The sequence below is a fragment of the Bufo bufo genome, chromosome 1, assembly GCF_905171765.1.
Source record: "Bufo bufo chromosome 1, aBufBuf1.1, whole genome shotgun sequence".
NCBI classification, from domain to species: Eukaryota; Metazoa; Chordata; class Amphibia; order Anura; family Bufonidae; genus Bufo; species Bufo bufo.
Genome location: NC_053389.1, coordinates 773,493,486 through 773,509,063, shown reverse-complemented (window position 1 = coordinate 773,509,063; position 15,578 = coordinate 773,493,486). Strand labels below are relative to the sequence as shown.

Below are 15,578 nucleotides of genomic sequence, written 5' to 3'. Positions count from 1 at the left end.
CCTGTCTGGGCCTGAACATTTATACTAGGGGCTCCCCATCTCCCTCTAGTGTCTAGGATGCCTAACTACACCCTAATAGGCCTGCTATGCATGACACAGGGGAAACATTGCATATAAAAACACATAGAAAATACATTAACATACATGGTCAAATATAATATTACTGTCCCTTGTGAGTAGAAGTAACACGTGAACCAATTGACTCTTGTGTAGTGCCCACGCCTACCTAGTGGGACACTACAAGTGGAGCTCCACCACAGTAGCCAGCCTGGCTTACAAGAGGCAGCAGCAAAGAGGACTTCAGGTACCTCTTCTAAGGAGCCCCTCCATTGGATCCTGAAGAGAAAGCATGGACTAATGGGAACCACATCTTGGACTACTCCTGATGGGTGAGGACGACTTGGCTATTTTGCTTGTTTGTTGCCCATGGTTTGGTCCCCATCCAGATGGACATGTTTGTCAGGACTCCCCCTATCTTCAGAAACATTCCAAGTTGCGCACATATGTGCTCAATTCCTTTGCCCCCCGCCCCCCTTTCTCAGGTTAAGCTAGAGGCCCCTTTGCCCAAAGGGTTCTTATTACTATTGCTGCTATTTTCCCTTATATCCTTGTGGATTACAAATAATGACATTATTACCTCATGTGGATTACAAAGGACTTTTGCACTACTTGTTCCAGTTTGGTGCATTTGATCTGCCAGCACTAAAGGAAAAGACTCCAATGTGAATTTAATTGCACTATACTGTTGCATCATGTGTTTTTGCACTAACCTTTTTAAAGTTTCAGCACCGTTCAAGTATTTAGCCCATTGTATGTACTCTCCTACAGGTACCGCAATGTGACCAAGTATGCACCTTTAAATGGACCTTGGACTTTATGTAATTAGCCAGATAGCTAGCGTCCTTACTTTATTGCTCATATGGAATGCCTCTGAGGATGTCAATATACGCCACAAGCAGGTCTAACACCGTCAAGGGTAACCCCACTGCCTATATGTGTGTGTAGAGGGATTAACCCTCGTGGGAATTCTGTGAGAGAACCAGGCTCCTCCCCCTACTTTGGTGTGTCCTAAGGCTTAGTGCGCAGCCTTATGGATATGTATGTTTAGCTACCTGTTCAGTCATCAAGATGACAAAGCGTAAAACATTATAAGGCCTTGGTGCTAGGAAGGGAATACAGGATGAAGCCATCCTTCTAATAGCGGTTGTCTCATAGTATCGTGGAGGGATTACAGTATATGACACCCCCACGCTTCATATATGACTATGGACCAGTCCTGTGTAGAGTATTTGAGCGCATAGTGCAGTATTTTGTGGTTCACTGGTTATACCGAGAGGGCAAACTGCGAATAGACACCCTACTTATGTGGGCAAGAACCTAGTGGTAACTGTCTCTATGTCAGTCAATGCATGTTCTTATACAGCACTTTAACCTTCCTTGGGTACCTTAGAGCACAACCTAAGCACAATCTGCGGATGGCTGGGTTTTAAGTAAGGGGGAATGTAACACCCCAGAGTGGTGTTGACACTTCTGCACCTCGCTACTGTCTTTATTGGTCTAACCTAATGTCATCTTGTGTATTTATTCAAGGGTCTCCACAATATGCATTCCTATTTTGTTATGTAACTGTTATGTTCATGTAATGTGCCTGGTTCACCAGCAGGTGGCAGCAAATACGGCAGAGCTTTATATAGATATAATGGAACCTTCCATTCCATTCTAACCCCCCTCTGTGGAGAAGTGGGCTAGTACCACTTCCTGCAGGAAGGGTAGGGACAAGTTCTAGTCAGTCTAGCTTACCTCCTGCTATGGGACAGGTGTGCAGGGGCACCTTAAGCTCTGCTGGCCATGGAGGCCAAAGTTTGAAGCCTCAGGAGCCAGGAGGAAAGTTCCCTGACATCACCTAGAGTCAGACTACAGAGAGGAAGTGCAGAGGAAGCCAAGTTACCTATTCAGCTTATCAGTACAGCAGAGAGAGAGAGAGGAGCAAGCAGAATTATTGAAGAAGCCTACCAGTTTAACGCTAAAGCCTGCTGGAACCAAGACAGAGCTTGAAGATTGTTTTGAGAACGTTTATGCAAAGTAAAGCTGCTGCTCAACTACATACAAGATCTGGACTCTAGTTATTCTATTATTCCCTCAATTATTCCCCCTATTTGTTGCTTTGGAGCCAAAGCCTGGGGTCCAGCGGTATCCAGGTAGGAGCACCGTGACACACATAAAGAGACATTTTAGGCTGCACTATACCACTTGGCACTCCTACACCTGGGTCGTGAGTTATAGTAGGGCCCTGGGGCGAGGCGCCCGTTGCACATGTGCTGATAATCACAGATACTCACACGACTGCGCAAGATGTGCGGCCATGTGAATCTGCCGGACAGTGAGGAATCGTCGTAGAGGGACAGTCACTCACAGGCCAAGAATTCATTCAGATAAACGAATCAATTCGTACAAATCAATTCGCTCATCTCTAAAGTGTATACATCTGTATATGCAGGGAGCTCCCCCTAGTGGCAGCTACAAAAAGACTGAATTTTGACATTTAAAATTGACTAAACACAACACATGTATAATCACCAAACCTTGTGCTTCCTATTCCTTCCTCATTGGCTCTATTTCTCTGTTCTGGTCCCCCCACCAGATTATTTTTAAGATGGCTGCCACCATCTTGTACTTTCCCATGCAGAACACTCTAGGAAAGTGTAAGACACGCCCCCTCAGATGGACCAGTAACAGTGGCGTAGACACTGTGTCCATTAGATGGCACTGAAGGGAAACACTTACGTTACCATGGAAACACTTAGGTGAGCATATATTTTTATGAAAACTATTTGAAAAGCTGCTTCATTTTTCATGTTAGATTGAAGACACAAAAACCGAAGCCACTAGGATAGGCCATCAAGGTCAGATAGGTCAGGGTCCCTCAGGGTCCCTTTAATGTTAAAGGGATATTCCTATCTCTGACATTGATTGCATATTTTTAGAATATACCATCAACGTCAGATAGTTTCGGGTCTGACCTTAGGGACCCAATCCAATCTCAAGAACAGGCCCCCTAAAGTGAAGGAGGGCACACCGTGCAAGCGTGGCCACTGGCCCATTTACCGCTATGGGAGTGCTGAATGTAGTCGACCAAACACACCATTTATCGCCATGGGAGCTCAGACGAGCACTGTCTTGGCTATTTCCAAGTGTGCTTGCTCAGCTATTTTCTGAACCCCCGTAGCAGTGAAAGAGAGTGGCAGCGCTTGCACAGTGTGATCTCCTTTACTTTGAGGGGCCAGTTCTTGAGATAAAAGAGGTTCTCAGAGGTGGGGCCAACCTATCTGATATTGATGGCATAGCCTCGAAATATGCCATCAATGTCTGAATTGGGAATACCCCTTTAACATTAAAGAGTCTGCCTAGAGACAGGTATTTAAATCTAAGGCCCCTTTCAGACGTGCGTTCCTCCCGCAGCGAGTCCACATCGCAGCACCTGGTCTGACCTCCCATTGCTGCCGGGGGTCACATAGCATTATATTGATTTATGATGCTATATAACCCTTACAGTTCTAGAATGTATTGGATAACACTGGCAGCATTATGCCCGTGTTATCCAATACATTCCAGAACTGTAAGGGTTACATAGCATCAAAAATCAATATAATGCTATGTGACCCCCAGGCAGCGCTGGGAGGTCAGGCCGGGAGCTGTGTTGCAGACTCGCTGCGGGAGGAACGCACGTCTGCAAGGGGCCTAACTGTGTGTTTCATATAGGAACCTTCTGTATTTATTTTAGAGCTCATGCAACATATTTTCTTTCTGTGTCCGTTCTGTTTTTTTTTTTTAGGACCGTATGCGGAACCATTCATTTCAATGGTTTCGTATAAAAAAACGCAAGTTACTCCGCGTGCATTCTGTTTCCATACGTCCATTCTGCAAAAAAATATGTCCAATTATTGTCTGCATTAAGGATAAGGCTAGGACTGTTCTATTAGGGGCCAGCTGTTCCGTTCCGCAAAATACGGAATGCACACGGACGTCAACCGTATTTTTACGGATCCGTTTTTTGTGGACTGCAGAATACATACAGTCGTGTGCATGAGCCCTTATACTGAATATTTTATCCCTCGAAAGGTGATTGAATGTTTATTTTCTTTCCATACATGAAATTGACCTCCATGTGTCTTACTGTGACTCACATCGTGACATTTAATTAATACAAATATTAGCTGTTGACCAAATATAGTGGATTTCTTTATTGACTGTAGATTTCTGTAAACCTGTCTGTGACTTTAATGAACGCGGAAAAGCAATTACTTATATAAAACGGCCATTTCATCATAAGTCCATCCTGTACACTAACGTCATCTGGTTCACTCCTTTTATCATAGCCTTGGATTTAAAGGGACATTCCCATTTCGTTAACATTTTGTTAACATCAAACTTTGACCATGTCCGTATTTCGGCCTGCAAACCACGGATCCGCAAAATACGGACACCTTCTACGCGCACTGTGACTGTTCAAAGAGGGTATGTTCTTTAATATGTGAAAAGACCACACAGATCCGCAAAAAAATATGCACTTGCGCATGGCCCCATAGAAATGATCTGATCCACTTTATTAACAAAGAAGTCGGATAAAGAAGGTAGACCAGGTATGACTTTTCATTACATTTTTTTTATTTAAAAATGTAAATTCTTTCTTTGGAAATTTGGGGCGTTGTGATTGACACTCACGTACTCAGAATCTGGGTGGGGCAGGGAGGCCCATATTAAGTTTTGCTGTGTTCGCCCCGGATTATATGGGAATTATATAGCAGTATCATGTGGGATTTTTAAGTGAGTATTATTTGGGTGCTATATGGTGGTATGATGTGGGCTGTATATGAGGGTATTGTATTGGCACTTTATGGTTTTAAGTGGGGCTGAAATTACAAGGAAAATGGCAAGCGGGTGAGGTAGTTGGACCCTTTTTGGTTGCCCATGGCCTCATTTTCTATAAAACTTGTCCTGCATCTCAGAAGATGATTTTTTCCGTATTTCCCCTTTAAGGCTATCCACATGCACTCAATTACACCCTAAATTTTGACCTTTACCCTGACACTTTGGTTTATCAGGCACTTGGCTTTGCCTGGAGGTTTCTTTTCTATTATTCTGTCAAAAGCCAAGAAGTTCATTTGGTCTTTTAATATCAGAGTTAACAAGATCTAGTTATTCAAGGAACAAACTGGGTGACAGCTATTTGTGGCATTGACCCTAGCTCAACGTCAACCACAATCTCTACCCCTTTCGATTTATCAGAGTACCATGGAAATCTGCCAAATGGAGAATGCAAGGCCGGGAATTTTTGTGGGTATAATTTCACAGAATTGCTCTTGTTAGGTTTACAGAGACCTCTTCTTATCTCCAGATTATGTGGGGTCCCTAACTGGCCAAAATGGTAATAGTGGTGGGAGAAGCTTAGCCGTAGACTAAGTTCATAGGCCCCGACCCCCACATGTGATAGAACATGCTCCATGTACCTCTGATTTCATAAGTCACATGTCAAGATGGTGGCGTGTTCCTTTGTGTGATATATTCCCAAGATATTCTCCTCTGGAAGCAACACAACAGTGCAGTGCTTCATGTAGGCACCAAACGGCAACACATGGAACGCTTACTCAGGTGACAGCTGTAGTCCACCACATGAGTGCAATGGTTGAAAATGTATCCATGGTTTTGAGGCATTTTTTTGTCTTTAAAAACTCTGATTTGGCAAAAAAAAAGGTTGCAAAAGTTGTAAATTTTCACATCACACTGTGATCGCCTCAAGAAATTGGGCATACCAGGAGTGGGTATGGCCTAGAACTTTTAGACAGAATTCTTAAAACTAGAATATGGAGCAAATCTTGATGCAAATCGACATCTGCTCACAACAGCCATAGGCCCACATTAAAGATTAGTGCCTCATACGCACGTCCTAATAAAAGATTGTCGCAGTGAATTGCATCAAATGTATTAAATGGTGCATGACTCTTTTTGGACTATGCTAAAGTCAGAAAATAAAATTCATGGCCGCTATGAAGAGAAGTAGATTTGCGCCAATTATACTCTATTTCTGGCTGTAGTATTAATAAATAAAAGTGTAAACCACGCCTCTTCCCTGAGATTGATTATCAAACAAGGCATAAAAAGTGAAAATTTTGTGCAGTTTATGACTTTTTCAAAATGTTTGCTCAATTTGCCACCTCTTAAAGCCAGAAAACCGCTGCAATGCTGTTTATAGATTCTCATGTTCCGAGGACAGTCCAAAATGCGCTAAATTTATTCAATTTAATACATTTGGTGCTAATCACTATGCAATGAAACAGCAAGTGGGTCAATGGGAGTGGGAGCAGTGCTGCAGCAACCAGTGGACTGCGCTGTAGTTCCGTTGCTGACTTTCAGAACGGCTGATCGGCGGGGGCAGAGGTTGTCGGATCCCACTGATCAGATATTGATGGCGTATCTTATGGATATATAAAAGTACTGGACAACCCCTTTAGTGCGGCAGATCACGGCTATGGAGCTGTAATTTTCTTTTATGTATCGCTTAACATGTACTTAAAATATATAAATAATAGACACTTCTAAGAGGGAATTTTCCCTGTATGGTTAGTAAGCTCATGCACATTTGCTTTTTAGCCAAGCGTTCCTCTTGGCAGTCATCCAGAAATACATATTAACTTAAAACACAAAGCCACAAACACCACAGAGCACTAAATCTCACCAAACTGCATAGTGCTGGGATAGGATATGAATATAGGAACCAGACAGACACCTCTGGGAGTCTAGGAAAAAAATGTATGGAGAATGATCTATAGGGTGCCAGCAAGGGTGGGTACTGAGCTCTCAATTTCTGGACTAAAGATAGCACTCTCAGCAATTTGATTGCTTTAAATCTAAATTAAACATTGTCTTGTGTCCATAGCTACAATGTACAGTCGTGGCCAAAAGTTTTGAGAATTACATAAATATTGGAAATTGGAAAAGTTGCTGCTTAAGTTTTTATAATAGCAATTTGCATATACTCCAGAATGTTATGAAGAGTGATCAGATGAATTGCATAGTCCTTCTTTGCCATGAAAATTAATCCCAAAAAAACCTTTCCACTGCATTTCATTGCTGTCATTAAAGGACCTGCTGAGATCATTTCAGTAATCGTCTTGTTAACTCAGGTGAGAATGTTGCCGAGCACAAGGCTGGAGATCATTATGTCAGGCTGATTGGGTTAAAATGGCAGACTTGACATGTTAAAAGGAGGGTGATGCTTGAAATCATTGTTCTTCCATTGTTAACCATGGTGACGTGCAAAGAAATGTGTGCAGCCATCATTGCGTTGCATAAAAATGGCTTCACAGGCAAGAATATTGTGGCTACTAAGATTGCACCTCAATCAACAATTTATAGGATCATCAAGAACTTCAAGGAAAGATGTTCAATTCTTGTTAAGAAGGCTTCAGGGCCTCCAAGAAAGTCCAGCAAGCGCCAGGATCGTCTCCTAAAGAGGATTCAGCTGCGGGATCGGAGTGCCACCAGTGCAGAGCTTGCTCAGGAATGGCAGCAGGCAGGTGTGAGCGCATCTGCACGCACAGTGAGGCGAAGACTTTTGGAAGATGGCCTGGTGTCAAGAAGGGCAGCAAAGAAGCCACTTCTCTCCAAAAAAAACATCATGGACAGATTGATCTTCTGCAGAAAGTATGGTGAATGGACAGCTGAGGACTGGGGCAAAGTCATATTCCCCGATGAAGCCTCTTTCCGATTGTTTGGGGCATCTGGAAAAAGGCTTGTCCGGAGAAGAAAAGGTGACCGCTACCATCAGTCCTGTGTCATGCCAACAGTAAAGCATCCTGAGACCATTCATGTGTGGGGTTGCTTCTCATCCAAGGGAGTGGGCTCACTCACAATTTTGCCCAAAAACACAGCCATGAATAAAGAATGGTACCAAAACACCCTCCAACAGCAACTTCTTCCAACAATCCAACAACAGTTTGGTGAAGAACAATGCATTTTCCAGCACGATGGAGCACCGTGCCATAAGGCAAAAGTGATAACTAAGTGGCTCGGGGACCAAAACGTTTACATTTTGGGTCCATGGCCTGGAAACTCCCCAGATCTTAATCCCATTGAGAACTTGTGGTCAATCCTCAAGAGGCGGGTGGACAAACAAAAACCTACTAATTCTGACAAACTCCAAGAAGTGATTATGAAAGAATGGGTTGCTATCAGTCAAGAATTGGCCCAGAAGTTGATTGAGAGCATGCCCAGTCGAATTGCAGAGGTCCTGAAAAAGAAGGGCCAACACTGCAAATACTGACTCTTTGCATAAATGTCATGTAATTGTTGATAAAAGCCTTTGAAACGTATGAAGTGCGTGTAATTATATTTCACTACATCACAGAAACAACTGAAACAAATATCTAAAAGCAGTTTAGCAGCAAACTTTGTGAAAACTAATATTTGTGTCATTCTCAAAACTTTTGGCCACGACTGTAGATCTATGCGTCATGGTAACAGACAACAAACCATGTGTAGTGAGATCCTGCAGTCATACTCTCTTCTATCTGTTCACTAATTCTTGCCAAAACGACCAAATGTAGGCAAGGAAGAAGCAGGAGATAGACAGAAAAGAATATGACCGTCAGACTACACAGAGGTTGTTGTCTGTTACCATGGAGACAAATACGTCTTGGCTATCTTCACTATCTTGGCTATCTTCGGAAATTTCCTAGGAATGAATGGAAAGCACACCAAGCAAGAGCAGCCACCACTCCTTTCCCTTCTATGGAACTGACGGAAATAGCCGAGCCAGCGCTCAGCTATTTATATCACTCCCATAGAAGTGAATGAAGGGTGGCCGTGAATGTGGGGTATACTAGTTCACTTTGGCTACTCTGTTCTGGAGGTTGGTGTGGGTCCCAAAGGTGGGAACTGCACCAATCTGACACTGGTGGCACATCCTAGTGATATGCCACCGATGTCTCAAGTGAGACAAACCCTTTAAATACTGGTAACTCTTGCTTCAGTCATGGAGGTAAAATATTGGTTGGATTTGGATAACTGCAGCCATTTGGTGCAATTAAGGAGATGTGTTAAAACAGCATTGTAAGTGTCAGACAATAGATGTCAGACCCTTCCAACCCTATTTAAGCTTGGTTTCTCAAATTTAACATAAATAGATTCTTTCACACCTCTTTTGAACCACTGCTCCTCTTTGTCTAAGCTGCAAACCTCACTGTCATTTGTACCTTCATCTTCAAGGGTTTCTCCGGTAATTAAGAAAATTAAATTAATGAAAATGCTTAAATATTACTTTATTATAAATATATTCCCAAAAACCTTTAATTTTTTATAATGAGGTGTTTTGTCTGGGGAGCAGTCATCAGGGGAAATAAAATGGCCACCGTCCTATTAGTACAATGTGATTCACAACACTGAGCTAAAGAGCTGTATCATCCTCCTCTCTACTGTGCTTGTCAGGGATTATGATCCTGAATACAGCTTGTAAGAACTTCAGCTGAATCTCTGTAGGAATGGAGATCTTGAGAAGACATGAAGTACAGAGAGGAGCTGGGGATGTGGATAATGAGCAGCAGCAGTTATATGCAGTCTCCATCACCGCAGCCTCACAATACCACAATCTGTCCTGTCCGTCCTCTGTACTTCTCCTACAGAGATTCAGGTGAAGATCAGCTATATTCAGGATCATAATCCCTGACAAGTAGAGCAGAGAGGAGGAGGATGCAACTCTTTACCTCAGTGTTGTGAAGTAACTTGTCCTCCTGTGTGATTAGGACAGGTTTTGTGTGTACTAATAGGACAGCGGGCATTTTATTTCTCCTAGTGATTGCTCCCCAGACAAAACGAGCCATATTTTGGGAATATATGCATAATAAAGTAATATTTGAGTATTTTCTTTTTCTTGATTCCCAGAGAACCCCTTTAAGGACAAAGGACACTTTTGATGACAGAGAGGCTGGCATCTAAGACCTAGAGGAGGATTGGTTCAAAACAGGTGTGAAAGAATTATTTGTTAAATTGGAGAAAACGATCTTGAATAGAGGTGGAGAAAGGCAACATCTATTGTTCGCCACTTACCATGCTGTTCTGACACCTCTCCCAGGGCAATTTAATCACACCTAAGAGTTCCAGTCACGCAAATGCACTCAATATCTTACCTCCATGACTGAAGCATGAGCCACCCGTATTCAATTTCGGAGAATTCTCATACAAGCCATTCTAATTGAGAAAGCCAGTCGGATGATAAGCGAAACAGCTTTAAGAAAAAATACTTATTACTACTGATAATGCCATCATATAGTATCCCTTCAACAGGGGCATCCACGGGTCTCATCACAATGACTGGCTGCTTTAGCTGTCTGCACAATGGGTGTAACTATAATGCCCTTCATCCTAGGAACATCTTTCTTCAGTAACATAATTTCAGAAAACACATTCAGTTTTTCTTCATATGTGTTAGATGAGGCAAGAGTCCAACTGCAACAAACCAAAAAGTTCCTTGATCAGCTCACCTCACTGTGCATGATCAACCAAGTCTCCAAAAACAGCAAAGTGTGAATGAAGTCCAGCACAATCCTCTTCATAAAACCATTGTTTTAAAAAATGTCATCCAAGCAATATTGGAGTATAGCAGAAGCATGTGAAGCCGGAGGGATCCCCCATCGACATGTTTCGGACAATTCTAGTCCTTAATCCTAATCTGCATGCTATATCTTTTCACCCACATTTATGTGCACAAGGCAGCAAACACACCCTGAAGTATTGGAATGCAACAATCTACACCTGGGGAGAGTCACCGCCCAGCCCACACATGTACAGTGATAAACAGATAAAATCAATTTATCCCAAAAACATTAAAAAAAAGCAATTCAAACAGGGAAAAAAGACATGACAGAGGGTGAATCATCATAGTAATAATAAATCAGACCTGTGATTTCAACCGTATCCAAAACACCTCACAATTCCGAAGCACTCGTCTCCAATCTCCTCCTATCACCGGTCTATTAACCCATTCTTTACTCTCCAAATTACTAGAATGCACATTCAGAAAAAGTTTACACACATGTGATGAATTCAATGTTTCAGAATCTGAGTCTCTCAAATGCTGTGGTACATCCAATATAGTATTACAATGAATACATTGTTTTATATTGTAATATTACATTACCCTCTATTATGTCTTTTTCCTGTTTGGATTGCTTTTTTAATTTTTGGATTTTATCTGTTCATCACTGTGCATGTGTGTGCTGGGCGGTGACTCTCCCCAGGTGTAGCCTGATGCATTCCAGCACTTCAGGGTGTGCTTGTGCTTATAAATGTGTGTGAAAAGAAATAGCACGCAGGTCATGATTGAAGGTAGAGATGAGCAAATTTTTCAAAAATTCGATTCGCCGGTTCGCCAAATTTTTGGGGAAAAATTTGGTTCGATAAATTTGCGATGAATTACGTTAAAAAAACGGCTATTTCCTGACTGCAGAGAGCCTTTATAGTGGTGTACAACACTGTGCCTTGTAGCAATACACATAGAGAGTCTGCTTTGGTAGTGAAATAATACTGTGAGCCAGTATGACATGCAGATGACAAGCGTCGCTCTTAGAATCACTGCACACTTCACTTATTTGAGCAGTCACGGGGACAAAACTGACCCAATAACTCAAGTATGAACTCAGCCTTACAGGTCAATGTTAGCGCCAAGAAGAAGCGCACTCCTTTTACACCGTCATCAGCTGATTTCACATAGATGTCTACAGACCCTGTTCTATTAAACGCTTGTACAAGTAGAGCCTCCCGACAAAGTGGAGAGGGTAGATGTAAAAAAATAAATAAAATGGAGACAGCACGTCCAAAGAAATGGAAATTTATTCCAGATGCAACGTTTTCGGCTTAGTGATAGCCTTTGTCAAGCATAGGCTATTACTAAGCCGAAACGCTGCATCTGGAATACATTTCCATTTCTTTGGACGTGCTGTCTCCATTTTTTATTTTTTTTGACATCTACAAGTTGTTCGTTGGGGAGCATTTTACCACCCCCCTGGAGACGAGCACCTGCTGCATTGTTACTAAGGAGTGCTGTTCACCCGTGTTTTTGAGAGTGGAGAGGGTGTCAGCAGTAAGTTTGTGTCGACATCACTGATTATTTCTCCCTTCCTCTGATCTGTCAGAACACTAACCCAGAAAAAACAGATCCTGTCTGTGGGCTATAAGGCTTCACTCGGTCAGCATTTGGTCAGTAATTCATCAGTATTGCTCATGCCAAAAAAAACAGAAGTGAATCCAAAACAGAGATGACACGTAAACGGAATATTTGCATGTCTTCTGTGTTTTGTACCCACTCCTTCTTTTGGCTACCAAATCATAAGCCAATTCTGATGGGACCATACAGGCCTTACAGCTGCTACACAGACAGGATCCATTGTGCGTCTCATTTTTCCTTCCTTCTGACAGATCAGAAGAAGGGTCAAATAAATGATGATGTCAGCCAAGCCAAAAATGCTAAATAGTGGCCCAGTCATGAAGTGTGTAAAGTGGGAACAGCATGAGAAGTCCACAGAGTGGCCCTATGACATAGTGGTGAGGTGTAAGCAGCATGAGGAGACCACAGAATGGCGCAATGACAGTGTAGAGGTGGCGGCAGCATCAGGAGGAGGCCACAGAGTGGCACAATGACAGTGTGGAGGTGGCAGCAGCATCAGGAGGCCACATAGGGTAGCCACTGGCTTTACCCAAGAAAGCCAGACCTCTCTGTCCACGCCCCCAAAGTGATACACCACACCCACCTCCGTGAAGCCACGCCCCAACTCTGTAAAGCCACGCTCCCACCGCCGGCCGGGGAGAGGGAAGAAATTTCTGTGGGGAAGGTGAGCTGGGGAGGCCGGAGTGCTTCTCTCCCCCTCAGTCAGCAACACGGAGCCATGTCTGCGGCTCTAGTGACTGAATGGGGGCGAGAGAAGCCTTAGTCAGTTGCTGCAGCTCACTCTCAGACAGCGCAGTGCTGCTGTCTGAGCATGAACTACTGCAAGGGTGGACATCCCTGTGTCCATCCAGGCCCTGTGCCGGACGTAGGACAGGGAGCCATAAAACTGGGCTATCTGGCCTAAAACCGGACGTCTGGCCACCCTAAGGCCACAGAGTCGCACAATGACAAAGTGTGGAGGTGGCGGCAGCATGAGGAGCCCACAGAGTGGCCAAAGACAGAGTCTGAAGGTAGCGGCAGCATCAGCAGACCACAGAGTGGCCCAATGACAGAGTCCAGAGGTGGCGGCAGCATCAGGAGAACACAGAGTGTCAAGGTGACATAGTGTGGAGGTGGCAGCAGCATCAGGAGGCCACAGAGTGGCACAATGATAGAGTCTGAAGGTAGCGGCAGCATCAGCAGACCACAGAGTGGCACAATGACAGAGTCTAAAGGTTCCGGCAGCATCAGCAGACCACAGAGTGGCCCAATGACAGAGTCCAGAGATAGTGGCAGCATCAGGAGACCACAGAGTGGCAAGGTGACAGAGTCTGAAGGTAGCGGCAGCATCAGGAGGACACAGAGTGGCACAATGACAGAGTCTGGAGGTGGTGGCAGCATGAGGAGACCACAGAGTGGCACAATGACAGAGTCTGAAGGTAGTGGTAGCATCAGCTGACCACAGAGTGGCTCAATGACAGAGTCTGAAGGTTGCTGCAGCATCAGCAGACCACAGAGTGGCCCAATGACAGAGTCCAGAGGTGGTGGCAGCATCAGGAGACCACAGAGTGGCAAGGTGACCTAGTGTGGAGGTGGCAGCAGCATCAGGAGGCCACAGAGTGGCACAATGACAGAGAGTGGAGGTGGAGGCAGCATGAGGAGATTACAGAGTGGCCTAATGACAGAGTCTGGGGGTGGCGGGAGCATGAGGAGACCACAGAGTGGCCCAATGAAAAAGTGTGGAGGTGACAGCAGCATGAGGAGACCTCAGAGTGGCCCAATGACAGAGTGTGGAGGTGGCAGCAGCATGAGGAGACATCAGAGTGGCCCAATGACAGAGTCTGTACGGGGCGGCAGCATCAGGAGACCACAGAGTGGCAAGGTGACATAGTGTGGAGGTGGCATCAGCATCAGGAGGCCACATAGTGGCCCAATGATAGAGTGTGGAGGGGGCGGCAGCATGAGGAGACCACAGAGTGGCACAATGACAGAGTCTGGAGGTGGCAGCAGGATCAGGAGGCCACGGAGTGGCACGGTGACATAGTGAGGAGGTGGGTGGCAATACCAGTACCCGATGAAGATGGTGGGTGAAAAAAGGAGCACTTGGCATCAGATGTGTGGCATCAGGCGGATGGCAGCATCAGAACCCGCTCTGATTCCACACTACTGGTCGGGCAGGACAGCTTTTCCAGGGCAAACTCTGCTAGTTACAGCGACAAATCCAGTTTGGCTGCCCAGTAGTCCAGCGGATCTTCAATGTGGGGTGGCAGGGTGCTATCCAAGTATGCCACCACCTGCTGGTTCAAGTCCTGCTCTATATCTAGCTGCTGGTGAGTAGTTTCTTCACTATGCGGGTGAAGGAAGCAGCTCATCAGGCTGCTGCTGATGGAGCTGGTACTGCTCCTGCCACCCCACCCCTTCCCAGCAGTCATGGCAGTGGAACGTGAGCGCAGAGGGCCCCCCCAGGTCAGACCTGCAAGAGGATAGACGATGGCGTAGATAGGCAGCGGCCAACTCACTGCATAGGATGTCTCTATAGTAGTTCAGTTTGTCCTCTCTCTCAGCGGCTGCAAAAAGACCCCCCATTTTGGACCGATAGCAGGGAATCCAACAAGGTGGAGAGCCAGAAGTCATCCCTGCTGAATGGTGACAATTTGGCTATCATAACCCAAGCAAGTGAGCATGCAGCGGGCCATTTGTGCAAGTGATTAGGAGGGACTCCCTGCCTCCATCTCCACTGCATGCTGCCACGGTGTGCCTGGGTCATCTGGCTCGTCTTCCTCATCTCCCTCTTGCTCTTCCGACTGCTCCTGCTCCTCCTCCCCTGTCACCTGTTTAAAAAAAAAAAAACATGGAGCCACATCGGAGCCAAGGTTCTCCCAGGCCACTGTATGGCGACGCTGCATATGTTGACGCAGAGCCGTAGTGCCAACATTGGCACCCTGGCCACGTTTAACCTTCTGCTGTCACGGCCACGGTTTTGGCCGTGACTCCTTGGGAGCCGCATACAGTTGCCCGCGGTTTGGGTTGTTGTTTCAACCGCAGCTTGAGGCTTGATGTTGTTTGCCTCAAGTACGGTTGCAGCGGACAACAGGTATGTGTGCGGTCCCTTTGGAGTTTGTGTGCGTGTATGTATGCACTGTTGTTTGTCTGTGTGCACTCTGTGTATTGTGTGGTGTGCACGGACACCTTTCCAGCACTGTGGTTGCCCGTGGCAACGTTTGGTGATGTGTACATGCGGTGGCAGTGTCTCGGCCTTGGGGCTTACTCCCAGGACACGGTTGCCACCCATGTCGTTGCCTGCGGCAACAACCACAGTGTGTTTGTCGTGTTGGACACTTTCCCTTTAAGTTGCTGTTTTCCCTTTCCTGTGGTGCTGGAA

At 45.0% G+C, this 15,578-nt stretch overlaps 1 protein-coding gene across 1 annotated transcript in view; it reads right to left on the bottom strand.

Moving 5' to 3' along the window:
* GFRA2 (GDNF family receptor alpha 2) overlaps positions 1-10,735 on the bottom strand; it is a 66,572-nt gene extending 55,837 nt beyond the window's left edge. Inside the window, exon 1 of the mRNA XM_040414852.1 lies at positions 10,536-10,735. The gene's annotated coding sequence lies outside the window, so the exon portion shown is untranslated. The remainder of the gene's footprint in view (positions 1-10,535) is intronic.
* Positions 10,736-15,578: the final 4,843 nt, after the last annotated feature.